This window comes from Tribolium madens, unplaced genomic scaffold (assembly GCF_015345945.1).
Source record: "Tribolium madens isolate multiple individuals breed KSU strain unplaced genomic scaffold, Tmad_KSU_1.1 Scaffold_97;HRSCAF=244;Tcas5.2_LG3a, whole genome shotgun sequence".
In the NCBI taxonomy this organism is placed as follows: Eukaryota; Metazoa; Arthropoda; class Insecta; order Coleoptera; family Tenebrionidae; genus Tribolium; species Tribolium madens.
The window spans coordinates 2,641,224-2,652,694 of record NW_025401069.1 but is presented as its reverse complement, the minus strand read 5'-3'; the positions used below and the strand labels follow the sequence as shown (position 1 = coordinate 2,652,694).

General features: G+C 31.3%; 1 protein-coding gene across 5 annotated transcripts in view; it reads left to right on the top strand.

Annotated features, from left to right (window-relative positions):
* Nucleotides 1–4,396: 4,396 nt before the first annotated feature.
* Nucleotides 4,397–11,471, top strand: part of LOC123014148 (paired box protein Pax-5) — a 90,751-nt gene continuing 83,676 nt past the window's right edge. For all 5 annotated transcript variants that reach the window (XM_044413074.1, XM_044413079.1, XM_044413075.1 and 2 more), the window contains exon 1: nt 4,397–4,903. The gene's annotated coding sequence lies outside the window, so the exon portion shown is untranslated. The remainder of the gene's footprint in view (nt 4,904–11,471) is intronic.

The following is an 11,471-nucleotide window of genomic DNA, read 5'->3' as shown; positions in this document are numbered from 1 at the left end:
ACAACATCTACTGGAAAGCTAATATTTACTGCATTTTAGTGCTATACAAATGCTATATTTAAACAATACTTACTAGAAAAAAACAAGAGTTAATATTGTACTTTATAAGCCATATAATGTTACAGAGTGAACACAAACTGAAGCAAAATATTCGAATGAAACTACTTAAGAAAATTGTTATCGAATGAAGTTAGTTTTCTTGCTGTACGACAATGATTAATTTCATACAGCTAGAGATACCAGGAACATGGAAACCATGTTTAACCCCATGTGTTTTTATTGGAAAAATAATTTTACATATATTTTGCTGCAGGCTATTAGAAGAGTAAATAAACAAAGAAGCTGTATTCTAAGTAGTAATTATATTTATCGTTATTTGACTCATTGATACGAGTAGCCTCTCGAGTGTGCCTTTTGTATAGCAACAATTGTATCAACATCCGTTTACCCATCCGTTAAAATTTAACGGCTTAGGCTGTTATCGTTGCTATAACAAGCATGGAAACGGGTATAATAATATAATATAATTTATTTCAACAGACTATAATGTCTATAGAGAACACGAGTAACTTAAAGTACATAGAGAAAAATAATAATAATACATAATATACACCGATTTTTACTACAAGTGTTTCGTTAATTTTTAATTTTTAGATTTTAGTTTTACTATAGGTAGAGCATACCTAATATCTTCAGTAGAAGATAAAAGAGTTTTTTTTTCATAAAATATTTATGACTGTATTAGGACGTTAAAGATAAATGCACTCGAAGATTATCTCTTAATTTTATTTTTTTTACAATTGGGGAAGCGACTTTGTTATCTTCTATCCTTCAATTTTACATAATCCCCTTGGAGAAAATGGATTAATTCATAGTTTAATTTTTGATATTAATTGATAAACAAATTTCCAAACTTTAGAAATTATAAATTTGGATACCTACTCTCTAATACATATTTGTTTTCAACTTATAAATTATGATTTAATTAAGAAAATATCTGAAGCTAATTAACATCAGCATAGCTAGTTGGTAGAAGGTGAAGATATAATCAGGCATAAATAATTGATATATTTTTTAAATTTATGACTCCAATATAATATTTGTCCATTAATGAATAATAATCTATCGTTATCGACCTTATCTCTCGATCCCTTGCATTTATTAAGCATTTTTCCTAATAAAATCGCTCTAAAAACGCCCCTCATCTCTTGCTCTTATTTTCCATAAACGACAAAATAAAATTTGCGACTGGAGCAGTCCGACTCGCCTGTAATAAGTTAGATCGTTTTAAATGTCACTTGCCATTCAGATTCCGGTTATGCAATTTTCTGCACAAATCCGCCAGAAGCGACCGAAGAATCTCCCGACATTCCCCACTGTTTAACCAACAGCCGAATCATTCATGCATCATTGTGCTTGTATGAATAATTTAATGATTATGACTTATACGGTATGTCACGCCTCATATCTTGTTCTCCATTGTGATTGGTTAGGAACTTTTACACACCTCCTGTTTACTTTTCATGACAAACAATTCGGTGCTCTACCTGCGCCGCCGAAGGTGAAACCCAATGTGGTAGGAGCACTTTTTGCCATTCGATATTTTTATTTGGTGATAATGGGCAGCAAGGTTGCTTCGCGCGTATTTTTAGATTCCATTATTTGCTGCGGTTTGCGGTGAAATTGGCAAAACAAATTACGTGCTAAAATAATTCCTGATAAAAAATGATAATGCAGCCGAAATTATTTCGAAATTTCTTCTTTTTGCCAACCTGCAAAATGTCTTATGCAATTATTTGTTACTAACTCTCTGCTTCCAGATTTTACTTTTTATTTTTTAGGCACTGCTCCCATAAAACTTGTAATTAAAAAAAATTATGCTCATTACACCTAAACTACTGTTACTTAAAATGGTATTAAATATGTATGGTAACTGTTTGCCGAACGAAGCAGCAAAATTTTTAGATTTATGTACATTAAACATGACCATGAAGTTTTATTATCTTTTATAAAAATGACCCATCAGGATCTGATTATAATAATAAATTTTTTTCACGGCTGCTTATTTGATGTAATCAGACATTTTTGGTTGAATAAAATTTTTCTATTATAATGTAACTATACATTTAATGGACTAAGTTAGCACATTTTTAAATTTTGTGGTTGTGTTATAATGCTATACCTAAATGTTGCGGTGAAAGAATGAAAGTCACAGTTGATTAAAAAAATATTATTGAATTGATGTGAATCAGGAGCCCTTCTAATGTACTTCTAATTATGTTGATAATGCAGACGATGACTTGTCATGTTTTGCTGGAACTGGAAAATTTTTCGTTATTTTCTGTTCATTTTTGGTCACATTTTGAAAAAATTCTAATGAGGTCTTTGACGTAAATTTCAATACAAATTGTAGGTACAAAATTAAAATTAATTAAAGGAGTAAGCTCATTTACGACTCGCATTTTAAAATTCGTATAATACTTGTAAATAGTTAGGGTTTCTCTAACACTAATAACATTAACACATTTTTTATTCAAATTTTATTAAACATTTTTAATATCTCATCTCATACAGTGCGAACAAAAAGTCTGTCTATCAAGCAAGTGAAGAAATTTAAAACGTCACAATGACAAATGAGAAATGTCAAAATATTTTTTATGTAAATTATGACAGGAAACCGTGGTGAACGATTTTTATGAATAAACACCAACAAAATCTTATTTTAGTTTGTTTTGAGACGTTTCATAGAATAATTCAATTTAATTAGCTCAATGTTTTAATTTTTATAAAATAATTTTTTGACAATAACATACGAACTGCCATGCAACATACGTCCTCAACTAGGACGCCTACTTGATAGAAAGACTTTTTGATCGCACTGTAGTATGTAACATTTATAACGTAACCAAATTTGTCCTTATGTAAAGAAACTTACAATGAAGTATGCAAAGTTGAAATGCAGACAAATAATATTTTATATAAAATCTGAAAGATTATTGTAGATTTCAAAATCACTTATATTGCTAAGAATATTTATTGTTACAGTTATGACTTAAGCAAATACTTCACAATGTTCGATTCTGCTCTCTATGTAAATACGTATCAAAGTTTTTATGAGTAATATAAATGTTACCATTTATATTTCAATGTAGTAGTTTAAATCTACGAGTAGTGTCCTGTTAAAATATTACTTGGCAATGGTTTTATATTGTTTTACTGCCTAAAAGAGAATTTTACTTGAGAAATATTAATTCTAATAAAACAATTTTACATAAATGTTAATAATACACAAAAAATTAATTTGAACATAATAATACTTGAGTGACAGAGGAAGTTTTGGCTTTGACAAGAATTGTAGCATTTTTGGTGTTTAAATAGTTGAATGGCAGAATTATAATACACAGTAAAAGTTAATACTCATTTTTTAGCTAGATTTTAGTAAGCAGATTCAGCTAAAAATTAAAATTAAATATGATATTTTCCATCTTTTTTTAAATCTATAAAAGTCACATCGTCTTGAACCACTATACTTAAAACTATGTATGTATTAGTAAAACATTGTTAAGTAATTAGTAATTTAGAAAACTGTTGCTTTGCTACATAGTAATAATTTTTGAAATACTTTTTATCCATATTTTTTTTAGTTTTAATTTATGGAGTACGTTGAAAATTAACTTAACTTAACAAGCAAAAAACAGAGAAAATAACATTTTACTATCAAACAAAATTGAATCTAAATTTAACTAATGCAAGCGTATATTTTTGTATGCATTTATTAATTTTTCGAACACCAATTTTTAAAACATTTGCATTAGGTATTATAATTAATGAATTAATGATAGATCATTATTAGAGGTGTATTTTAGCTTCGTTTATTGCCACAACAATCCATAAAATAAAAATTCCGAAATATTATATAATTTCTTTTAAAAATAATTTTAATTAAGAGTAATAGAACATGCAAGCCACATAAGAATAAAACACCATTAACATATCAACTTTCACGACAAAATTCTGCATAACTTCACTAATTTAATTATGAGGACAAATTAGAATTTCCGAGACTCCCAAGTACCAAGCTCAATTCAAGACATCCTGTCCATAATTGCATTTCCTCCAAATTGTTTTCCTAAAACTCGATTTTTCTCCAGTCGTAAATTTGCAAGTTAATCGGCATCGTCATGTCGGACAAGCCCGCAACAAGTCCACTTAATTTGTCTCTGAGCTTACCCTTAAGCTCATCCGCTTCCAACAATTTCCGTCAATTTCCTGCATTTGATATCAAACTATAACAATAGTACCTGTTGGTGGGGTTGTTGAATTCCCCTCCACTTCAACAGGTGTACGCGATTCTTGAAGCATAACAGTGCGACGGGCACTCACTCGTCCGGCACAGTCGGAACAGAGAAGTCAGTGGATCGCATCCTTCCCGAAAGCCAAGTCCGCGTGATCCTCGTTCCGGAATCTTATCACAAACTGAGAAAAATCCTTCGGAACCGATACAGTTCGTCGCCTCACCCGGCATCGATATTTTCCGGTTAGTGTGCTGTGCTATCGTTGATATCTCCGGGATTTTTAGTGCTTCCGCCGGGTCTAGTGCCGATATCCATGCATACAGGACGAGTACTTGATTCCAGTGTCACATCTGATTATTTTTAAGGATAGTTTGAGGAAAAAAAAGAATAAAAACACTCAGTGCAGTGCGAAATTAATCTTCTGTGATCGATGAAATGTTACTCTAGCAAAAAAAGAGATACTCATGACGTGCTTCAACTGCACAAAAAACTAACATGTTATGATATTAATGGTTTTGATTGACTTGGACCGAGATTTGTGATTGGTGCGTGTTAATTGTTACGTCCCAGTGTTTAGTTTAAGGCCCTTTCTCATTTAGATTTTTAAGGTAAGATTCTTGGTAACATTTTGTAAAAATAAAATTTGTAATTAACACAAGACAAACTCTTGTTAAAGAGCTTATTAGCGGTTTATCTCACTGTAATTTTTCTGGAAATAAGCACCTGCATCTAAGTAGTCATTAAATTGGTATGGTAAGACAAATTCAAAACAAGTATAAAATAGTTCAGATTATTTCAGATATTTCATGACGGAAAAAAGTTTCAATTAACTTCGTTGTTTAGGGAGTAGGTATTAGAGTTTGACCGGAAGTTTTGTAAAATTTCGTTGTTTTGGTGATACGTCCTGGAAGGTTATCGAACTGACCTTCAATAAACGTGAAATATCCGCCGAATAATGAATACGAACCTTGCAAACAAAATTACCGAAAATTTAAATATTATCTCTTTAACACAAAGAGACAAAGGCTTTGAGCTTTTGGTGTTAAAATTGACGATAATTCAGCAGCATGGGAAAATAATGCGACTAAAGTATGGGGTACAGCTAGGCTTAAAATTTGTTATTCATACGTGTATTGTTAAACAATACACCGAGTCAAAGTGTATCTTCATCTAAAATTCTTGAAACCTAAGCGAAAAAAATATTTCGTGCTTTACATTACTTAAAACGCTTTAAACAGGTCTCTGGTATTGTTGCGAGTACTTTATGGATGTTTTACTACCATCTTACAACTTTATCGCGTTGCATTTTCTATATTACGGAGTCTATTGTATTACCGCGCTTATTCCCTTCAAAATTTATGCCGGTAGAACTAACAGATATCGCAAGCTTTGGTAACAACACGAAACCTCCAACTTAACCCCAATCATAGCACTCGAAACACTATTAGCCGATAAAAACAATTCGTAATTATTAATAATCATTGTTGTTAGGTATACTTTACCCAGATTTAATTACCATACGAGTATTTAATTTTCTTTTAAACTCCTTTCAAAGCCTCGAGTAAAATATAAATACGATTAGAAGTCCTTTAGATGTAACTAGAACAGCAATGTTTTAATTGCACACGCATGTTATTACGTTTTCGTTATTTTTATTTATAAAATGGCGCCGTAAAATATTAAAAATTTAGATCGCGTGCTAGCAAAAAGGAAAAAGGTTTTTTTATTATTCACTCATTAACTTTTGATTCTGTATTCAAAGAGCCTAAACCGGCTCCTTCATAGTTAATAAACTCAATAATAAATAATAAAAACTTAAATTATAAGAGTCGGATTAACTGATGAATTATTAATTTTTAATTTATCTTTTTGGTTGATTAGGAACGCAATTAACTGGTTGTTACATCTTCTCTGATGCTGCAAAGCACCCAAACCACACAAAAAAGTCATTGTGCTGAAGTTTTCATAATTTGTACACATTGTACATTAATAAGCAGACAAAATGTGAAACAAAGTTATAAAAATTACATGAGCCTAGTGGCGGTCATAATCAAAAGCTTTAACACTGTATTTCTTGTTGTAATAATTTTTAAGTTGAATCATAAATTTGCTAAAAAGCACTATCGTGTTTCGACTGAAAATTGCAGAAATGCATAATTTGTTACAGCAGAAGAAAAAGTAAATTAAAAGTTGCAAAACAATAAAACGAATAAAAACAAAATTGAAATTGCGCCACAGCATTTTTCTGAAGCAAAGTATTTTTCAAAAAATTTTGCAAATTAATTTCGAATTGTTTATTTTTGCTACTTATTTTGTGCAATTTTGTCTTTATGAAATGTCAAAAGAAGCTGAAATCGAGAAAATAATGTAAACATTGCATCTTACGCGTCAACGTTGTTGGATTTAGCAATGTATGGATTAATTAACGAGAATTGTGAATATAATTTATGGTTTACAAAAATGGTTTTATTGACACAAAGTAAACAAAATGTTTAATTAGAATGAAGAAATGCCAATTAATTAAAGTTTTGCTTTCGTAACATGTCGACAATGATTCGTTTAAAAATAACCTCTCATGTTTTATACTTTATTAGTATTTAATATATTAAAGATGAATCTTGTTATTTCGTCAAAGTATTGCATGTACAGATTGAATAATTGAAACAATCTTGATTGCCCAATTAAAAGTTTTTCATCTTGAATATTTTTAAAATGCAATCTAAACAAAAATTCGTATTTTTCGAAAGCAAGTCAAGAATCTCCTGCTGTTAATTAGATAAATTGTAGATATTGATGTTGGAATGGTCGTGAATTACAGATTCCTTCTCGTCGCCGTTTAATGAGTATAATTTTGTCAACTTAGAACGGTCGATTCTAATTGCATCTGAAAAATGCCTTGTTCAAATATAACTAATGATGGCAAGGGAATCTTGCTCGCCGAGCCCGATTTTTCCTCAAGTAATTCTCTGGCAAAAAAGCACGGTGAACATCGCAATAAATCGAAATAATTCCATGGTATGCAGCGTTGGTATATGAGGACGTTGTTTTACCCTTATTAAATCATACTTGCACCTTATTCCCACATGCACCTGTGTTATATTACTCGATATTATTTTATTAAGTGCTGTCTAGCAATTATCCAGGACTTCGTCGATAATTATTCTACGAGATTTATCGGAATGTCTCGCATTTCAGCCATTTCAAGATGCGAGAAAATACACGTGTCGAAATGCTCATCTGTTATGTCCTCTCATCTGAATATTAATTTTGCGCAACTTTTTCTTTCCCAGACGAATTTCGAAACGTGGAAGTCCGATCACCGGATGAACGTCTGTCTGCTCCACAACAGGTTTTCGAGAAAATTTTAATTAGAGCAGTGTGTTTATGGACTGTAGTTTCCGTTTTCGCCTACGAATCAATACAGTTCAAACATTAATTAATCTAATTTGACTTCTGTGAAAAAGAAATTAACACTTCATAACCAGAGGCTTCCGACGCGTACAGCATAAAGAAGTCGTCACGCACTTAGGAGACGACGTCTTCCATTAATAGACCCCATAAAGTTGATCGATTGCGTATCATCTTGCATGCCAATTGCTCCGACACGAAAATTTAATTAGATTCAACAAAAATTCGAAAATTTTCTTTCGACAAACACGTTAATGTCGGTATTATGCAAATGGCTGTTTGTACGTCATTGATAACACGAAAAATTATGGAAAACTACCGATTCTTAGATAAAATCGTCTAGTGGCTTCTGACTAATTTGTTTAGAAAAAATCTAAACGATTAATTAGGACGATCAAGCGTTCGGTAGGAATGTAGGTATAAGTTTTATCGAGGATGGAGCAGCAATTCCAGTTATTTTGGAAGCTATTTGAAGAAGCTCGTTCGTCAAAAATACAGCCTGTAATACAGCAAAACAGGCTTAAGTATGTACTTAAGTCACTCGAAGACGTTCAACTACGTAAATCGACCAACTCCGAATAAAGCAGTAAAAACTGAAATATTCATAAGGCCGGTTTGTAGGAAACTAGACAAAGACAAAATCGCACAATGCGGAATGTAGGAATGAAAATCGTGTTAGATAATAATTAAAATGGGCTTTTGAGAACCAATCATTTAAAAATCGTTCGCCGAAAAAGCTGGATTATTATGTATGTTGCATTCAGTGCGAAATAACCATGCAAAAATTATTGTGTTGTCGATATTTACTTTATTATTATTCTCAAGTAGTTCCAACAAAAGAACAAAAATGACACTTATTGTTATAAATCTCTTTTATAGCTTTTGCTGCTGAAATCGTTATACTATTTCCAGAAGTGATGCTACAAAAAAGAAACAATATATAAAGGTCTAAATTTCTATGAAATTTGAAAGAAATTTGCATTGATATGAATGGTAGGGTCCATTATATAATTTCTTATAAAAGTTACGCCGATTACACTAAAGCAATTAACTGAAAGTTAATTTTATGGGATTATTAGACTGTGCAAAAATTCTTAAAGAGAAAAAAATGTTCAGTTTACGATCACCAAGTTTAATTCTGGTAAAACGTGAAACTGAGCTAACAAGACGCTTTCTAAAGCTAAATGCGAGCTTTTAAAAAAGTTAATTTTTTGAACATTTTTGTTATTATGACTGCTGAGGTAAAAATATAAAAAACTCGTTGTTATAAACAAGTGACGTTTTCATTTTACCAAATTTCTAACAAATAACGTTTTTAATGTAAGTTTAACGCAAACAGCTAAAAAATAAATATATTTTTGTTTTGCATTTAAGAGATTATTAAATTGTCTTGTGTTTTATTTAAGTTTGTCAAGTTTGAAATTTTTAGTTTTTTCTACATTTTGTTGGCAATGTGCTGGAAACTACAAAAAGATTTTATTTTTTTTATAGTAAAAAAAGTTTTGTATAATTTTCTATTTTTAATGAGTGTGATTATCACATCAAATTGTTTTAAATACTAGACAAAGGCAGTGCATCAAAAAATTATAAAATGCAGGATGCTTTTTAAAAAGAAGTAGGTTTGTATTCGTATTTCTGAAACAATCTGCATACTTGGAAACAATTTTTGGTAATACAGTGGGTTTTTGTGCACAAACTTTTAAATATTTATAACTTTTCATGACTTTACCAACTTGCTGGGAGTATAATAAATGTTTTTCAAATTATATTAGTTATATAACAGATATTCTGCAATTTGCAAGTAGTCCTTTCGCAAATGAATTTAAGAAAACGTATTTATTCTACGCAATGGAAAATGAGCTTTTTTCAGTAGTTTCACGAAGGAATTTATGGCAGTATCGGCGTGACCACACCTCTCGTGGACATTAAATAATTTTTCACATGACACGATATGTGAAAACTATTTGGCTCGTTACACTTAACTGTAAACCGTAAAAAAGTCGTTCCTAATTCAATCGGTCAAAGCAAAGACCACAAATTGTCTCAACTCAAGGGCACATTTAAATAAAATAATTGCGTTCTATGCGTCGATTATCCTAATGCAACCGTACTTTCGTAGTAAACATCGTGGAGACAACTTAATTTATTTAATGACAGACTTCAGTTACTCCTAAAAGCAAATACTATAATTCCGAGCACATTAATCCGCGTTCCCACAATTCCCACTCTTACGCGTTTCCCGCCAAAGCCCCACGCTGGAAATTTAAAATTCCTGCTAAATTAATTCACACAATCTGATCGGTAGTCGGGCCCTCCCCCGCCAGGCGGCGATAGCGGCGGCGGAAGTGAACAAGGCTTTTTATCACAACTACAACGAGTATTAAACTCGGTGGGGAGGTCCAAGCGAACGGTGCGCATCATCACACTTGAATCAAAGTACAAGATTTGGATGGGCGAATGTTGTGTTGTTATTTTGTCCATGCTCTTCATGTTGAGTTTTAGCATTGTTTGTTCCCATAGAAAGACATTTTTGATTGCGACGTGACGCATCCAAGGCGAAATTTTTCGCTGTTGCGGAAACCGAAATTGCTTCATTAAGCAAAAATAATTATACTTATTTTCCAAACAAAAATTTTATGCTTTCTAGAAACCCACATTTTTACATCACACGTTAGGCAACGTTTTTCGAAGACGGCGTGTGGGTTCGCTAGGACCGATCAGAAATAAACAATGTATAATTTTCAGCTCGGTAATTTCCTTTAATGTATAATATCATAATATATGAAGTACCTCGATGCGAGCTTATTACCCGGAAGATCTCTCTACGTGGATTTTTAGCTCTTCGTAAATAGCATTACCGGAGTTAATTGCAAAGGGCTGGGCGCTATTTTTAGAATTGTTCCGAACGCGCAATTAAAGATTATTTTTAATGAGAATTTCTGTTTCTGCGTGAGGTGGATTTTAGGTATTCGCTAATTATAACCTATCACAATGTTATAAATCATTATTTTATTGCTGGAGTTTATGCGACACTAAATTTTACTAAATTAATAGTAATAATGATTAATATTCCATAATGCCGGGATTACTAGAAGGGAAAATTACTATTTTCAAAGATTAATTGATTTACATTTATCCTAATGATCTAATCCGATTTCAGTACAACGTTAACAAATTATTAACTAAAATTCGATTCTAATCTCTCATAAAATTTCAAAATCAACAAAATTTAATTTTTTTTACGAAATTAATCACACTTTAACCCACTTAAACAAGCTTTATTTAATTAAAAAACATAACATAGAAATTCTTAGATTCATATCAGCAGCATTTAATAATTTCTTCCTAATCTATTCGTCAAATAATTTATTAAAAGGATTTCCTACGTCTACATTCTATTTAAATGGTATCCGGTTCAAAATGTCCTTAACTTTTCTCACATGAACTTAATTCTATTCCTCAGTTTTATACTCATATTCATGACGGTCATAACATTCTTATTGATGGAAATGATATGTTCTGTAGACGGAAATGTACAATATATTATGTATTACATTTCAGATTATATTTCCAGAATGTCTACAGCATTAAAATATTTTATCTGCGTTACAATTGCCCTCCTTGGGAGAAATCTACAATAACACCAGCAATCAAATTTTATTCAGCTGAATTTTTAAACGCCTTTAATTTACTTGACAAAATAAGAAGTATAAAATGACTATCACAATTCAAAGTGTAGCTGCATTAAACATGCAAAATATTTTATAT